The sequence below is a fragment of the Bemisia tabaci genome, chromosome 2 (genome assembly GCF_918797505.1).
Source record: "Bemisia tabaci chromosome 2, PGI_BMITA_v3".
Classification (NCBI taxonomy): Eukaryota; Metazoa; Arthropoda; class Insecta; order Hemiptera; family Aleyrodidae; genus Bemisia; species Bemisia tabaci.
In genome coordinates, this window is record NC_092794.1 from 54,829,830 (window position 1) to 54,845,827 (window position 15,998).

At 40.1% G+C, this 15,998-nt stretch overlaps 1 protein-coding gene across 3 annotated transcripts in view; it reads right to left on the reverse strand.

Moving 5' to 3' along the window:
• Positions 1-1,028: 1,028 nt before the first annotated feature.
• Positions 1,029-15,998, reverse strand: part of LOC109035933 (mothers against decapentaplegic homolog 4) — a 45,652-nt gene continuing 30,682 nt past the window's right edge. The window contains exon 13 of one of the 3 annotated variants that reach the window (XR_002009298.2): positions 1,029-1,197. The gene's annotated coding sequence lies outside the window, so the exon portion shown is untranslated. Of the gene's footprint in view, positions 3,486-15,602; positions 15,742-15,998 lie in introns of those variants that run through there. The other 2 variants (XR_011899102.1, XR_011899103.1) reach the window with 2 other exon arrangements.

Consider the following 15,998-nt stretch of genomic DNA (forward strand, 5'->3'; position numbering starts at 1 on the left):
TAATTTTCAGTAAAGTTGATCTCTGGAAAGCAATTGTTGTACCTCAAAGAAAGCTCATAGGTGATCTTACTATGCTACATTTCAGTTTGGTGTGTATCAATTTTTGAGAAGGTCAGTAGGCAGAAAAACAGAGAGAAAAGAAACATTTTTGCGGGATGACTCTCTCATTATGCAAGTCATGAGACTTGAAATGATGAAATTTGTTCACCAAGTTACGTTTTATCTCTTCTTAAGGCACATATCTGCCATTCTTCTTTGCTAAAAGTTTGCTGAAGTTGTCTGGAAAAACGGCGTACCCATTTCTGAAGTAGATGGCTTTTTTTTTTCAGAATGATAATATCTTTCTAGAAAATGAATACCTAGGAACCTACTGAGAAGTTGAAGCGTATGAGAATGTCTTACTATCGTTGAAAAACTAGAATATCAGTCTCATGAACCAAATTTGGCAACATTTAAAGGTTTTCAACGGTTTTATCTCAAAACGTTATTTTGCCAATCATTTTGTTATCTTATTGACTTTCTCATTCATGGTTTTTCACCGCATTGCACTTATGCTTGCATTGACTGATACACCTTGTGCTCTCATTCATTGTTTAATATATCGCAGCAAGGATCCTTGTATTCATGGCTCTTAGGCTTTAAGACATAATTAAAACATTCTTGCAAACTAATGGAGAAAAACCCTCTGCTGCAGTGAAAAACTAAACTCAAGTGCTTGATGAATTTCAGTCAACATTTGCATCCATTCACTTTTCAACCCACCTCGGGAGCTGGTCGAGAATTTTGGATTTGGTCGTCATTGCTGCCAGCATGAAAACCCAATGTTGAGGGCTCACCATTACCCGCAGTGAATATCATTTTGTTGTAATGGAGGGTGGCAAACTTCGACCAAATCCACTCATGAAAATTTTCCTAATAAAACCTCAGCTGAATAAATTAACACCACTGACCCCACAGAGGAAGAAAAGTGCTCTTTATGGGTTGGATTGTTGGCACAAAAAAGGGGGCAAAATGACAAAAAGAAGGAATTAAAAAATGACTCTCTTTTATTCTTAAAAAATACAAAAATAAATAGAAAAAAGGTAACCAGGAAAGTATGAGTGGGACAGTCATAATACTACGCTAAATACGAATAAGGAAACAAATGTAGAAACGCACAATTTTAAGTGGGAAGGAACATTACACCTCCTTGGAAAACTGCAACAAAAACAAACTTTTCACGGTAACAACAATCTTAAAAAAAGGAGACAAGAAACTGTATCAAAAGCTCGATCTATTTTTTACATACATTTACTACAACTTCTTTTGTTGGCAATTCACATTAAAATGAGCTGGAGAGAAACTTTTACTACTGGCTCATCAGCGTTAAGAGAGGTGTACAAAAGTTTTCTTGGGTTTTCGTTCCACATTTCAAAGCTATTGGCTTCGCAACAGTTGCATCACTTTCATATGCCAATAAAACCTAAAAAATAGACTGGAAAAGTGACTTATGTAAAGAAGCCTCTTCTTTTAATTAAGAACTCTTTATTTCAACCTTTCCCAATTTTAGAACTATTCATCTCAGCCTTCCCTAATCAAGCCAAGCTATTTCAACTGCTTTCCTGCTTTTAATAATTAATTCTAGACTAGAGATGCTTTTTTCCTGTTGGAATAAGGACTGTTAGTGAGAAACACTGAAGAGGATTGGCCGCAAGAGCCATTTTTCTAGAAAATGAGGTGCCATGTTTTAAACTACACGACTCAATTCTACTTGAAAACGAGGACACATGTTGGTTTTGATGTTTTGAGATTGATCTTTAATTAGAATAAATAGAGTTAAAAAACAAATAACGTGAATGAGAGAGAAGATTTTGGAGCATTAGCTCAGGAAAACTGTCCTTCATACTTTATATGAAGTACCAAACAAGCAAAGTTTATGGAAACGTTCATTCTTGATAACCTTTACAAAAATGAAGTAGGTAATGAATGTAATGAAAACAAATGAAATGGTAAGAAAATAAGCTGCACAGGGACACAACCAGAAGAATAATGTTTCCTATTTGAACACTTGTAAATCAGCTGATGTATACTTATAAATCTGGTAACTGCTGGATGAGTGTTTACCTTAAAACAAAAGTCTTGAAAAGAAAAATACTGTGTGGTTTTGATTTCTACACCAATTCCAAATTTTCTATTTTTGTTCACACTTCAAACATTCCACGAGCTATAATCCTGTGCTCTACCGTCCCTAATCAAGCCAACCCCAGATAACCGTTATTTGAGACCATCAAGCTCGGGTCACCTGGCTGAGAATCAAACCAAGGACTTCCCGATCATTGAGCAAGCGCTACAACCACTACACCACAGAAGGATGACAATATGCTGGTTATTTTTTCATAAATCAAGGTACGATTCTTCTTGATCTCTAGTTGGGAGAAAGCAATGAAATGTTCTGTGCACTTGCATGTTGCTGTTACTTTCCGACTTTTTTTAATGGCAGTTTTTTTTAAATTAATATTTTCTTCAATGTTAACAGCTATGGGAGATTTTTATACAATTTCCTTAAAGTAAAAATACAAAAGTAAGAAAATAAAACAGAGGAACACTTCATGAGCTTAAATGTAAAAAGAGGGAGGGAATAATGACAGTAAAATAAAAATAAAATAAAAATAAAATAAAAATAAAATAAACAAATTAAGATATTTTATTGCTTCCCTACACAGTTTCAATGGACTACTACATCAGGTTAGAGACCAAGTATCCCAAAACAATCAATCTCATCAAAATTTTACATGAAACACAATAAAGCACGTTGAAAATTTTTAACTTGAACTTGAAAGAATTCACGATTTTAGTGTGTTCATTCAAACGATTATTTTGCCAAAGGCCTAACTTTGCTGAATCTACTTGAGCAATTTAGCCAATTTTCGTGTGATTTGCGGTGAAATAATTTTATCTCTCATCTAAGTAAATTATTTTTGAAAAGTTTACAAGTAAGAAACTTTAGAGGAAATGAAAGGATTGTTAATGAAATCGAATACTAAATTGTTCGTCAGAGGAAACACACCTTCGTTTTCAATGCTCGATTTAAGCTTTTGATTTTCTCACCGAGTTGAATATTGGAATTTTTTAAATTTAATGTAAACAATAAAGGTGACTATTTGTTTAATCTGGGAGTTGATTTTGAAAATTTTCAGTGTGAATAGTGTTGTGTCCATAATCTTTAAGTGACGGAAGATGTCTCACGATCTTTTCCTGCTCAGGCCTTCGTTTTCTTTAAAAGGAAATAGGTTTAATTTTAGATGCATGCAAACGCTCTATACAGAAATGGTGGATTTTGATGAAAAGTTGCCCAATGCAAATACATATTTAAATGTAAAAAGAACTAAAAAAACTTGTGAAAAAAACCATTTAGCAATATCGCACAATAATTACTCAGTTTAGAAAATGAATGTAATCTGGCAGCGTTACTGGTGAGTTTCCACAGCTGTTCATGTCAATTTACACTGTGCAGAAAAGTGAACCACATTACAAAATTATGATCCATAGAATAAAATCAACTAATTGCTGGAAAAGTAAGTTTTAAAAGTTCTGACCAGAGAGGATAGAGATGCAAGTAAATAGCAATGAATATTGATGAAATTATTTCTTTCATTTTTTGATGCTTGATGATGAAAAAAGTGACCATTAAAGGATCCTATTGAATGATCTCTTAGCTAGAAACAAAAATATGTAGTTAAGTCCAGAAACCAAAAGAGATTACAAAATGGTCAAATGAGAGTTTGGCTCCAAGACTCAGAAAGACGAGAAACTCAGAGGCAAGGAAACAGAAAGAAACAACCCAGAGAACTATGATTGACGAAGTCTCTGTAGTTTAGAAACCCAAGGCACTATACCAAACTAACTGATAGTTACACAAACAAATAAAAAACCACAAAATTAGCAAAAGGGGCTCATTCCACTTGTAAATTCACATCCTCAAAAAAAGGATGAAAGTGAGGGTTGAAATTTTGAAAAAGAAAAAACAGAAGGTGTGGTATAGTTGAGATGTGGCAATCTCGCATGTCCATAACTGTAGTTGGCCGCCATTGTTATGTGATTCTATGTGCATGTGCCACGGGCACACCGTTATCTGTTTCCTCAAATAAAATATATTTTATTTTCCGTCTCATTTCTCGCTCGCTCCCTCACTCGTTGCCCTCTGCAACATGGCGCAGTCGCGGTTTTCGATGATGTATTATATCATACTAAAATTATAAGTGTGCAAACATCGCGTATCGGTTTCGGTAGTGTGGCTTAAAACCATGACGTGTTTTTGAACTTATTTGTTTAAAATGAAATCCGCTAATCGAGATACTGTGATTCCTTACTTTTGGTGGCACTCAAGTAGCGTCGCCTGTACTCGTTTAAGTAAGAATCAATTGAATTAGCAGGTCGTGTTGTGCAAACTTCAAACGGAGCTCTTATCAGCCATCACACAGCCAAGACCCTTCAGCCTAACCGGGAACCTTGTTGAGAACTGGAGGTTATTTAAGGATGAATATGGCCTCCGGCTCTTAGGCACTGAAGCCCGAGAGCTCGTCTACAGCGTTGAGGCAGAACATGGGGACCCGCAAGATCCGGCCATTATCATACAGCATCTTGATGACTACACTAGGCCAAAAACAAATCTGGTGCACAACAGATTCATCTTCTTCAAGCGGGAACAAAAAGAAGGTGAGCCATTTGACACGTTCTACGTAGCGATAAAAAAGTTAGCAGAGAACTGTCAATTTGGAGACTTGCGAGAATCCCTCATCCGGGATAGAATTATTGGAGGCATCGATAATCAACAGCTCAGAGAGAGACTTCTTGGCGAAGATTATGAGCTAGCCAAGGTCGTCAAACTATGTCAAGCGGTAGAAGCGGGCAAAGTCCGAGGCAAGGACTTCGTCAAAACAGAAGTTATTCCTGTTGATGCAGTACGCTATGGGCATCTAAGTACACATACACATCATCAAAAGAACCAATCATCATCCAACAACCATTCAACAGTCAACAACTATTCATCATCCAGCAACCAGACGCGTCACAAATTAACACACGCAGGTACGCAACAAAAGCAATCTTCAAACTTCCAAAACAGGAACACAAATTCACACCAGTCGCACAGTTCAGGGCGTAAGTGCAGCAAATGTGGTACACAACATGAGTATCGTCATTGTCCAGCATTCGGTAAGCAATGTGTAAATTGTAATAATTATAATAATTTTGCCAGTGTTTGTAGGCGTTCTAAAAATCAACTCTCAACTGCTGAAAAGGCACCCCATCAATGTGATAGCCTGTGCGCTTGTAACTATCAAAGCTTCCTAACTATCGACAACTTAACAATTTCCAATCAATCTCACAGCTGTACTACTTTAACTTCGTCTAACAATCTGCGCAGCGGTAGAGACATGTCTACATGTAATAATTGCAACTGTCATAACATATGTACCTGCAATAATTGGTGTCACTACAACGACTCGTCAGAAAATGGGAAATCGTCTAGGTGTCTTGATTTTGTGAAACCTAATAACAAATTTTGGAATATAACTGTAGAGATTAACAATGTACCAATGCAACTAAAACTCGATACTGGCGCTGAAGTAAACGTTTTGCCTGTGCATGTCTTTGAACAAATAGCTAACGGGGATAACCTTGTAAGAGAGCCTGACAGTAGTATTGTTGCATACGGAGGGTCGGTAATCGAATCCAGTGGTGTTGTTGAACTGGAATGCAAAAGTAAATCTAGAATTCACAAACTGAATTTCACTCTTGTACCTTATAAATCTTGTCCCCTGCTAGGTATTGCAGCATGTCAAACATTAGAAGTGATCAGTTTTGTAGGATATGTCTCTGAAGATATGGAGTCCAGGTATAAAATGTACGCGAGTGATAAAATTCTGTCGCCATTCTTGTCTGTGTTTCAAGGCCTAGGCTCATATCCAGATGAGTATACATTAAAAATAGATCCGAACAGCAAACAAACCCCTGGACCCCCCAGAAGAATTCCAGCGAAGATTATCAGTCCACTAAAGCAAAAAGTTGATGAGTTGGTAGCTTTAAATATATTAAGCACTGACACTGAAGATGTAATATGGTGGAATGACCTCGTGATTGTAGAAAAACCTGCAACGCAGAGTATACGTATTTGTTTAGATCCAAAAGACCTCAACAAAAGTATTAAGAGAGACTTCTGTCTGATCCCAACGTTTGAAGAGATCAAACAAAGTCTTAGTGGGAAAACACACTTCACAGTCTTCGACATCAAAGATGGATTTTACCACATCAAACTAAGTAAAGAATCAACCAACTATCTAGTTTTCATACATCCTTCGGGTCATAAAAATTCTTAAGGATGGCACCCGGTATAAACTGTGCCCTAGAGGTCTTCCAAACTAACAACACTAAATCCTTTGGTCATTTGCGTACTGTGTCTGAATATTTTGATGATATTTTATGTGCAAGCGTGAGTGAGAAGGAACACGATGAAGATAATACGGGAATTTTGAGAGGAGCAGATGTTTTAAATATTAAGTTTAACATTAAAAAGTTACAATACAAATAACCATCTGTTTTTTACATGAGCACCATACTTAGTGAATCTGGAGTCAGACCAAACGGTGAGAGGATACAAGGTATACTGAATTTGCAAATTCAAGTGCCCTCCTACCGTCCCGCAAGGAAGGAGATTGAAGAGACTTTGTTGAACGACCCTCGTAGTTCTGTTGCAACTTACAAAAGCAGACTTCATGACTTGGACGTTAACCTGAGGCTATAAAGTCTCAAACAGTAGTTCATCAAGACTACTGAACATAAGTTTCAGCGTTTTGCTTTTGGAACTTGGTAGAACTAATGTCTGTTATGGAACATACTTATTATAATCATTATAACTCATGATCATTTAATGGACATTGCAATCCTTTGCAAAAAGGATTCTTTCACTTAACGAAATAAACCGGAATTACAATTTTGGCAAAATTACGCGGCTTTGACCGCAACTTCTGCACTTCTTCCGTAAACGAATGGCGTCACTTTGATCACATTGTACCTACTTTGTCTCTGCCCGCGTATTTGCCGACTGTCCCTCGCATGCTATGAACAGATGACACCTACCGCTCCAGTCAAAACGCCTCGGCGGCTATCCGAGAAGCCCAGGAACACAAGTCAGGCCAACGGCTAATAGCGTTCTTGAAGCCGTAGAATAATAACTAGCTAGGCTAGTTGCGGGACTGAACTTGAAACGGGAAAAGAGAAACTTATTTAACTGTGGATGGAAGAATTTGACACCCGTCTTCAAAGGCGATAGCTCTACACGACGTTTATAGACTTAACCCTATCAGAGATCCTGAAGGACAGGTTATCGGAAGCCTGGCTGGCCTCCGAACCGCAACCTGCTTTGTTCCCCTTCACGAACATCCACGTCATCCACGACTGTAATTACGAAAACTCAACTTGCAGATGCTACTTTATAAAATCCTTGCGCGGCATCTACAGGTAATGGATGACTAATTATAAATATATGATTCTATGTTAAAGCTATCAAAGCTTGTCTCTTTTCCGGGATGTACGTTTCTCCTTTCTTTCGAATCAGCCCTTCGGAGCTGAATTATCGTTTTAGCTTCTCTTGCGTTCATGTAGTTCATTAGTGTGGCTTTGTGGCTCATCGGCAAAAAGAAGAAAAAAGAACAAAAACTGGAGATGGAAAAACAAGAGAAGCTGGAGGAATCAATGAAATTACTGGAAGCCCACTCTTTCGCGGAGCTGATGAGAAATTTTATAGAATACTCGGACGAGGATCTACCGCCAATGATGCGCTCCCTGGAGGAATTGGAAGCGAAAATGAAAGCGATTGCTCCGCCTCTTTTTCCAATCAGTCGTATAAGTAGTGTGAAAATTTTCAATCCTAGGTCGTTTTTTTCCCTTATCTGCATTCTCTCAGGACTGCGGTCTAATGCGGCGGCTTTTCCCCCAACAAGAAAAGTCGACTGTTAGATATAGTGCCGACACGGCAACCCTGTCAGCCTAGCCGCCCGGGTGTGTGGTAGCGGCAACCCCCAATACAGTTCCTGATGGCGTCCTAGCAGTCTATCTCGGTCTCGTCTTTTCTCTCCTCGATCCACCCTCAACACGGTGTCAGGTGCGGGGTCGTTAAATTTTTCGTAATGTTCTAGTTTGTTTTTAGCCTTATTTCGTTTTTCATACCAAATCTATATGTTTTTTTCAAGTCTTTCACCTACAAATTTTAACTCGCATCCTCGCGACGCGTCGCGTGGCCTATTTTTATTAATATGCCGTTTCTCGATTTATTAGTGTCAAACCATCCTCCAATCGTGTTCTTATAGTGGAACGTCGTCTAGTCAATCACGTACGTTTGTCAATCAACCCTCAACATCGACTTGTACAAGGGATTGGAAAACTTAACTCTTATTATTATCATTATAAATTACATGGAATTTCAGGGACGTAAAAATTATTTACAAATAGGATACTTTCACGTCATGGAATCTATACCTATTATCATTATAACTCATGATCATTTAATGGACATTGCAATCCTTTGCATGAAGAACAATCATGGGGGGGTCTTTTGTACTTGGAACTTGCTAGTATGATGTGGTCCTCTCCTAACATGAGAAAATTGTAAAAGCGACTATGAGAGTGTAACAAAGTTTCCCCCTACCCCTTCATTTTTCAAAAAAGAGAGCTACTTTTGTTTTCTCGACGATAGTTTGTTGTATGTTTCAGATATAACAAGACAGATATTCTGACCACCTCTGTAACCGTTGATACGGTATGCCAGAAGAATCCAACTTATCAAATGACCAGTTTTATGGATAGTGCCAGATGGGTGCGCTGGTCAATTCAGTCGACACTAACATGTTTTACTATGATGTGGCCGGACTCAATACCAAGTTAGCCTATTGGGCTATGATGTGATCAACTTCTCCGGCCTTGCACCCGCCTACGAAACTTACCCTGAAGGAGCAGCCCCAGTCACTTGGACCAATTTAACAGATATGAGTGTGGTGTCCATTTCTACCTCCAACGCTATCACACAGGGTCGCATGATCTTCCAATAAGACCGCGACTATTCTGAGAACGACTTATCTCTTCTTATGTGACTGGCACATGCCGGTGCCCATGTTAGTACCCGCCGGGCAAAGAAAGCCAGATTGTTGCTACGTCAAGTGGCATGAAATATAATTCCACATTCACACACAGCTCGTCATGGCCAGCCCAACCCTATGCCTGGAGCTTCCACCTTCTCTCAGATCTCCGGCTTCCTGTACCGACTGCCCACCATCCGCAGTGAGTCCTCTCACTTTCGCAAGGGACTGTACTCGGCGCTGAACTCGGTCGATATGCGCCATAGGCTCCAAAATGACCGCCGCTTCCGCCTGTTGGCAACTTTCTCTTATCACATACCCAGGATCCCAAAGCCCATGCAAGCCAATATATTCGTGACATGGGCACGAGCTGTCCAACCTATGGAGCAAGTGCTGCGTAATGAGGTCAGCAATTGGGCCGCCAACCAACCAAACACGCAGGCCATGGTCCAAGCTCTGCATGATGCCCTACAACGGACGTTCGCTACCACCATCATTGGTAGTTAGTCATTGTGGGGGACTAACGTAATTGACTACATCGCGGGCAATCCCGGCCAGACTTTCGCCAACAGTGTCAAGGAGCAACTCAAAGCGACATCCCACCTGAAGGTCAGCAGGTGGGGTGCATGTTCTGGGATTGGCTGGGCCAGTGCTTTGCGGCCAACACTATTGGAAGTGGGCTATGTCCAAACGAGCCGTTGCAGTTGGAAGGCCTTGCCCGCTATCCGGATAGAGCTTGCATTATACAAGCCTTCTACTGAGAGAATGACGTCGCATCCAGAGAAGAAAAAAAGAAATGATGAACCCGAAATAATTGCCGAAACAGCCGAAACACCATCTTGTATTCGGCGAAGAAGACAAGAGCACGCCTTTATCGGACTTGGAAACTGTGCCCGAGGGCATTTTAATACACACATACGGAGGAATCTGGTGTTTGGGAGTTACATGACGATTTGCAATCACAGTGGTTATCAAATCCATAGTTGCAGAACAATCATTCCGCTCTTGTCGTTTATGTGAAACAAAGCAGCTCAGCCAGTGACGAATGAAGAGTGCGAGTGAGCTTAATTTCTGGTAAGGAAGCTACCCGAATCCGATCCTAGTTGAGTTGAATACTGAAACTTGACGACTTGCCACCGGCAGGCTTGTTGGCGGTACTATTTTCGGACAATTGCCCGTGGACGGAAATAAAATACGCTTAAACCTACTTGACGAAGACAGTGTTCGAATGAAGACACATCCATTCTCCTCTCACTGTACATCGGTATCCAGCACAACCTTTTACACACCCTTAAAATCTATTCCGTCGATTCGTCTCACTCCTTTCTGAGGTACTACGACGCAATCAAAATAATGAGGTATTCATGAAGCAATTCAGTATCTCTCATCGAAATGTTCCAGAATTTTCAAGAGTGACATCACTCCCCGGAGGCATACTTATTCAATAAGGTAGGGGTTTCCATTTTATTAAAAGGGACTATCATTGTTTTCTACAAATGATTACATCTCCTCAAGGGCAATTTTAAAAACTTCTGTGATTATCCTTTTCTGTGGGAGGAAAATCTTGTGAAAACTTTAAAATATGATGCTGATTGGTTCTCTTTTTAAAGAAAATTGGAATCACTCATTCTGAAACAGGACTCTGTACCTAGTTGTACGTATTTGGTGCAGATGTGTCGTCAAATTACTCCCGATTTCTCGTATTTTTCGCGGTGTGATATACGAATAAAAATTTTATTGCGGGGTAATTTTTTCCATGTAGACTCGCCTCTACGGCTGGTAAAATGAATACCCGATTCGCGGGAGCAATGCCCTCCAAGATTTTATACACTAATGATGTAACATTACGAACTGCCTGTTCTAGATTTTATCTTATTGTTATTGTCGGGGACGGATCTCATTTCGTATTCCCTGATACTAACGTACTTATGTCCAGACAGGATTTTAAAAGTAGAATTTATAATTGTGAGGTATCAAATGATTGCGTAAGCGTTACTAAGCCTCAGGGAGAATCCGAAGTGTCAACAGTGGCAAGTATCGAACTCGAGGCTCCTCCCGCTATATTCACTATTAAAAATCGTTAAAAGATTACCTCGTTACCCGTACCTCGTTAAAAAAAAGAATTATCAGAGAGAGAAACAGAGAAAACAATTTTTTGGCCCACCCTTTCAAGATGCAAGAATTGAAAGACGCTGTTATGGAAATGAAGGACAACAAAGCAGCAGGAGTAGACGATATTCGAGCTAAACAGATAAAACACTTTGGACCAAAAACGCTAACTTGGGTTCTTGAATTTATGAGAAACTGTGTTACTGGCATGCATATACCTAAAAGCTGGAGGAAAGCACGAGTCGTAGCCTTACTAAAGCCAGGCAAAGAGCCCACTGAACCCAATAACTATCGACCTGTCTCACTACTTTGTCACCTGTTCAAAGTGCTAGAAAGGCTAGTCCTGAAGCGAATCCAGTGCCACGTGGACAACGCCTTCATTAAGGAACAAGCGGGCTTTCGACCAAGCAAATCATGCTGCGGCCAGATTCTAAATTTAACGCAATACATAGAGGACGGTTTTGAAAGAGGGCAAGTGACTTTAGTAGCTTTTTTGGACCTCACTGCTGCCTATGACAGAGTAAATCACAAGTTGCTCTCCCAGAAAGTGTACCAAATAACAAGAGACCACACACTAACTAGGTTCATCGCATGTATGCTACAAAATAGGCGCTTTTTCGTCACGATGGGGAGCAAAAACAGTCGGTGGAGGAGACAGAAAAATGGACTCGCCCAAGGAAGCGTTCTGGTCCCAATACTGTTCAACATTTACACGAATGACCAGCCAGCTAATCCTCACACCAGAAGATTTATCTACGCCGACGATATAGCGGTCGCTGCACAAGGTAAGACCTTTGAGGAGGTGGAAGAGAAACTCACGAAAGCCTTGAGTGAACTTGCAATCTACTAGAGGATAACAACCTTACCCCTAACCCGAGTAAATCTCAAGTGTGTACATTTCACCTTAGAAACAGACAAGCCAAAAGGAAACTGAAGGTCAGCTGGCAAGGCCAAGAACTTGAACACTGTAGCACCCCAAAATACCTTTGAGTAAAACTGGACAGAACCCTCACATTTAAATATCACTGTCACGATACCAAGAAAAAAGAATGTGCCAGAAATAGCAAATTGAGGAAGCTAACGGGAACAAACTGGGGAGCCGAGCCACACGTTCTGCGTACGACAGGCGAACACACCATCGCTATACAACTCTTCATATCTCTTCAGGGTGTCCTTAGACTTATCTGTCAGTCCGGCAATAAATTGTGTGCGGGAGCCTCTAGGTATGAGTCGTCTAGATACTTCTTTTACTAGGTCTACTAAGTCTTCATACGCTTGTGGCTCAGGCTTGATTTGAGTAATTTTGCTGTCGAAATCTTATGTGAAGGGACCCCACTGAGCACGTTTGAAGTTGAATCGTCTTTTAAGCGGAACGGTGTCAGGTTTGATAACAGCTGTTATACACCACGTTATTCCCAATTAGCATGAGTTGCAATATGTTGTACTAATGTAGTAAGAAAATCGCAACTTATCGAATGGCGTGGATGTTGCCTATTCGCGTGATGCAAGGGGCGCGGAGAATCGCAACTTCATTGCAATAAAATCACGACTCTCGCAGTCTCGCGACAACATACCGCCAGACTGCTGCTGCTGCCGCCAGACCGCACTCGCGTCGCGCTATAATGGACCAATAGAATTTGTCCGTCTGCGTGGCTCGCCGCTTGCGCACCTTCAACGGATTTTGTTCGCTTCGCTCGCTCTGCCTGCCTTTGTTGGTAGCCTCGTGTCTGGTATTTGCTCTCATCGTGTTTGATTTAGCATTTATACAAGTGTTTCTGTTTTACCCACGCGAAATAAACTAATTTAGAAACTGTGGAACTGTCGTTCTTATGGTGTAACTGTGTAAGTTGGAAGTTCTCCTGAAGTGTTGGTGAATGTGATGTGATGCCGGTTCGCTAACCAAGATGGCGGAAACTGCACATGCCAGGAATTAACCGAATTCTTCAATTTTGTTGAGTACGTGTTCTTTGATGTTGATGACTTTATTTTAATATTGTCTTGTCATGTCTCGACGCAATTATGACCGCCCCGAAAAATTTGGGAAATTATCAGAAAGAACCATCAAAAGGAGAAGATTGAATGAGGACTCATCTAGCCAAGAGTCTGACTCTGATAATCAGCTGATGCGCGGTGTTGTGTCTGAGGGATTGGATATTCAACTGATTTGGTGCATTGTTTGGCTATCCTTTCACTCACAAAGATATTATCTGGGTTGTATCCTCTCTTCCACCTACCACTGTTGAATGAGAGGGGGAGTTTAAGGTCGTGTAGTAGTATTAGTTCAGTGTGGTCGGCCCATATTTCTAGCTTTCCACCATCTTCATCCGTTTCATCGTATCCCAAAGCTGAATTATGACAGTTGAGGTCTCCCATGACGATTTTAGTGCTTTTGTTGTCAAAGTTGTGCGGTTTGTGGAATATAAAATTGGCACCGGGTGGTTTATAAACAAAGGTTACCGCGCAAGACTGAAATTCTACCTTCAGTATTTCTATATCGTCGTTACATGTCATAGCAGCTGAGCAGATATCAATGTTATTTTTTACAAATATTGCACTCCATACTGATCATGCTGCCTTTCTATTATTAGTTTCATGCCCTCTATCTTAGGTCTGTATTTTGTAGGTCCTCTATGGGTCTCCTGAAGGAGTAGTATATCACAGTCATTTTTTTTTCACATAAGGAACTAAGTAAAAGAGATTTATTTGGAGATAGTCCCTCTATATTACATGAAGTCGTTACCAAGGATGGCCTTGATAAAAGCCGTTTTGAGAGCTCTTTGGTTCGCCGTGTTGGCATATCTGTTGCTCCGGTGTTTGAAGGATCAGCTAGCCAGAGATATGTACCTTTGGCCATTGCCTAGGGGGCGCCTGATTGCTAAAGAGAAATTTCCAATGTCTTTCCTTGTAGTAATCTGAACAGATTTCACACCTTCTCTCCATTGTGAGCTCTTTGCAGCAAACAATTTCTGAGGGGTTAGTATAATAATCATTAGTGCTTCTAGCCTCCTTTTTCTTTCTTTGCTCTAATATAATTATATTATCCCTTTTTTAACTATTCGCTCTTCAGGTCTTATCCACTTCTTGAAGCTTTGCGAAATTGGATGGTCCCCCTAATTCTCCCAGTTTTTGGCGCCCCCCCCCCCCCCTCCTCCCGTTCTTGGGGTCAGACCTGGGAAATCTTTAACGTCGAATGACTATGATTCCCTCTTCCTCTACCCTTGGATGGTTTTGTTGGGCTCCACTTCTGGTGAAGCCCTTTTCTCGCTCAATGCTTCTTATCTCATCCTATTCTATTATCTTTTTCACGTTTAATTAACTACTTCTTCCTCTTTCTCTCCGGGTTTTTCGCCGATGGTATGCTAATGCAATTCCGGCGTCCTTTCCCCCTTTCTTCCTTTAATTTCTATGTCTCAATTTAACTTCATATTTGTTCTTTTATTATTCTGTAACTTTTTTTCCTGTATTAACTTATCACAGTTATTTTGATTTGTATTGTATTAATTTTTTTACATAATAAAGGACAACTTCAAAAAGCAAAAAATACAAATAAAAAATGCTTCACTAGAATTCGGGTATGAAATAAGTATGTGAACACCTGATTTCCCTTCAGTGCAACAGTGTTAGTGTGTGCCTAGACATTTGAAACTTTCTGCCTACACATAACTTGTACTTGCGCAAAAGAATGTCAAGAATTTGTGGAATTCAACAAGCACACTGAAAGGAAACTAAACGCATGGTTCGATAAGAAAGTAAAGTGAAGAAGGTAAAGTCGATTGATCCAAGGAGATTGATAAGTATCACGGTATATCGCGATATACTTTGGGCGTACTCACAGCAAAAATTATATCAACCACTATTAGGAATATCATTAAGTCGATCGCTGGACTATCGACGGCGAGCACTCAAACCGTGACAGTGTCTCCACAAACAGAAGCATATGCACAAAAGAGTAATTCGAACAAAGAGAAGGAGCCAGAGAGGACAGACGCAAAATCTGACAAGAAGAACGTCTTTAATTCCACCAGGCCCTCACTATCTTCATCGCCAATCCATGCAGTAGGCAAAAGCGCCGCGAAACGCGAGAGGATTATGTCCAAGCTCAAATCAAAGGTTACAACAGCGACACCCAGCAGCCGAGCCTCTCAAAATATTGCCAGCAATGCACAGGAAGAGAAATACAGCGTTTTTATCATCCTCCAAGTCTCTTGCCCCTTCATCTAACAGCGATACAACAACTGCTTCACCCACGTCTTCACTACAAAGTGTGTTACCAGATTCAAGCCCCACTCATGCAACTTCACAAAACCGGAAATGCCCTTCTATACAGATGAAAGGCCGAAGTAATAAATATGCTTCTCCAACAAAAACTGTAAATTATAGCCCTAATAAGTATTTGTCCAAAAACTGTACTTGTGAAAAACCAGCAGCATCTGTATCCATAGACACTCAAACGGAACCTCCTGATAAGAAAACTTGTGAAAGTAATGATCGGATGCAAGGACTCCGGCACCAACCCGACTCTCTAATTAAAGAAATAATTAATATGAAAAAATTAAATAAATCATTGTCAAAAGAAAATCTAGGGTTAGGTAATCAAATTGAAACATTAAAGGAAAATGCACTAAAGCAAAATAGAATATTGAGTAAGAAAGCTAAATAAATTGAATCATACTTGACTGAATTAAAAATGACTAACATGACAATAAATAAACTCATTGAAGACAATAAAAAATTCTCGGAGCAGGTATTATCCCCAGTGACAACTTATTGCCTAAAATC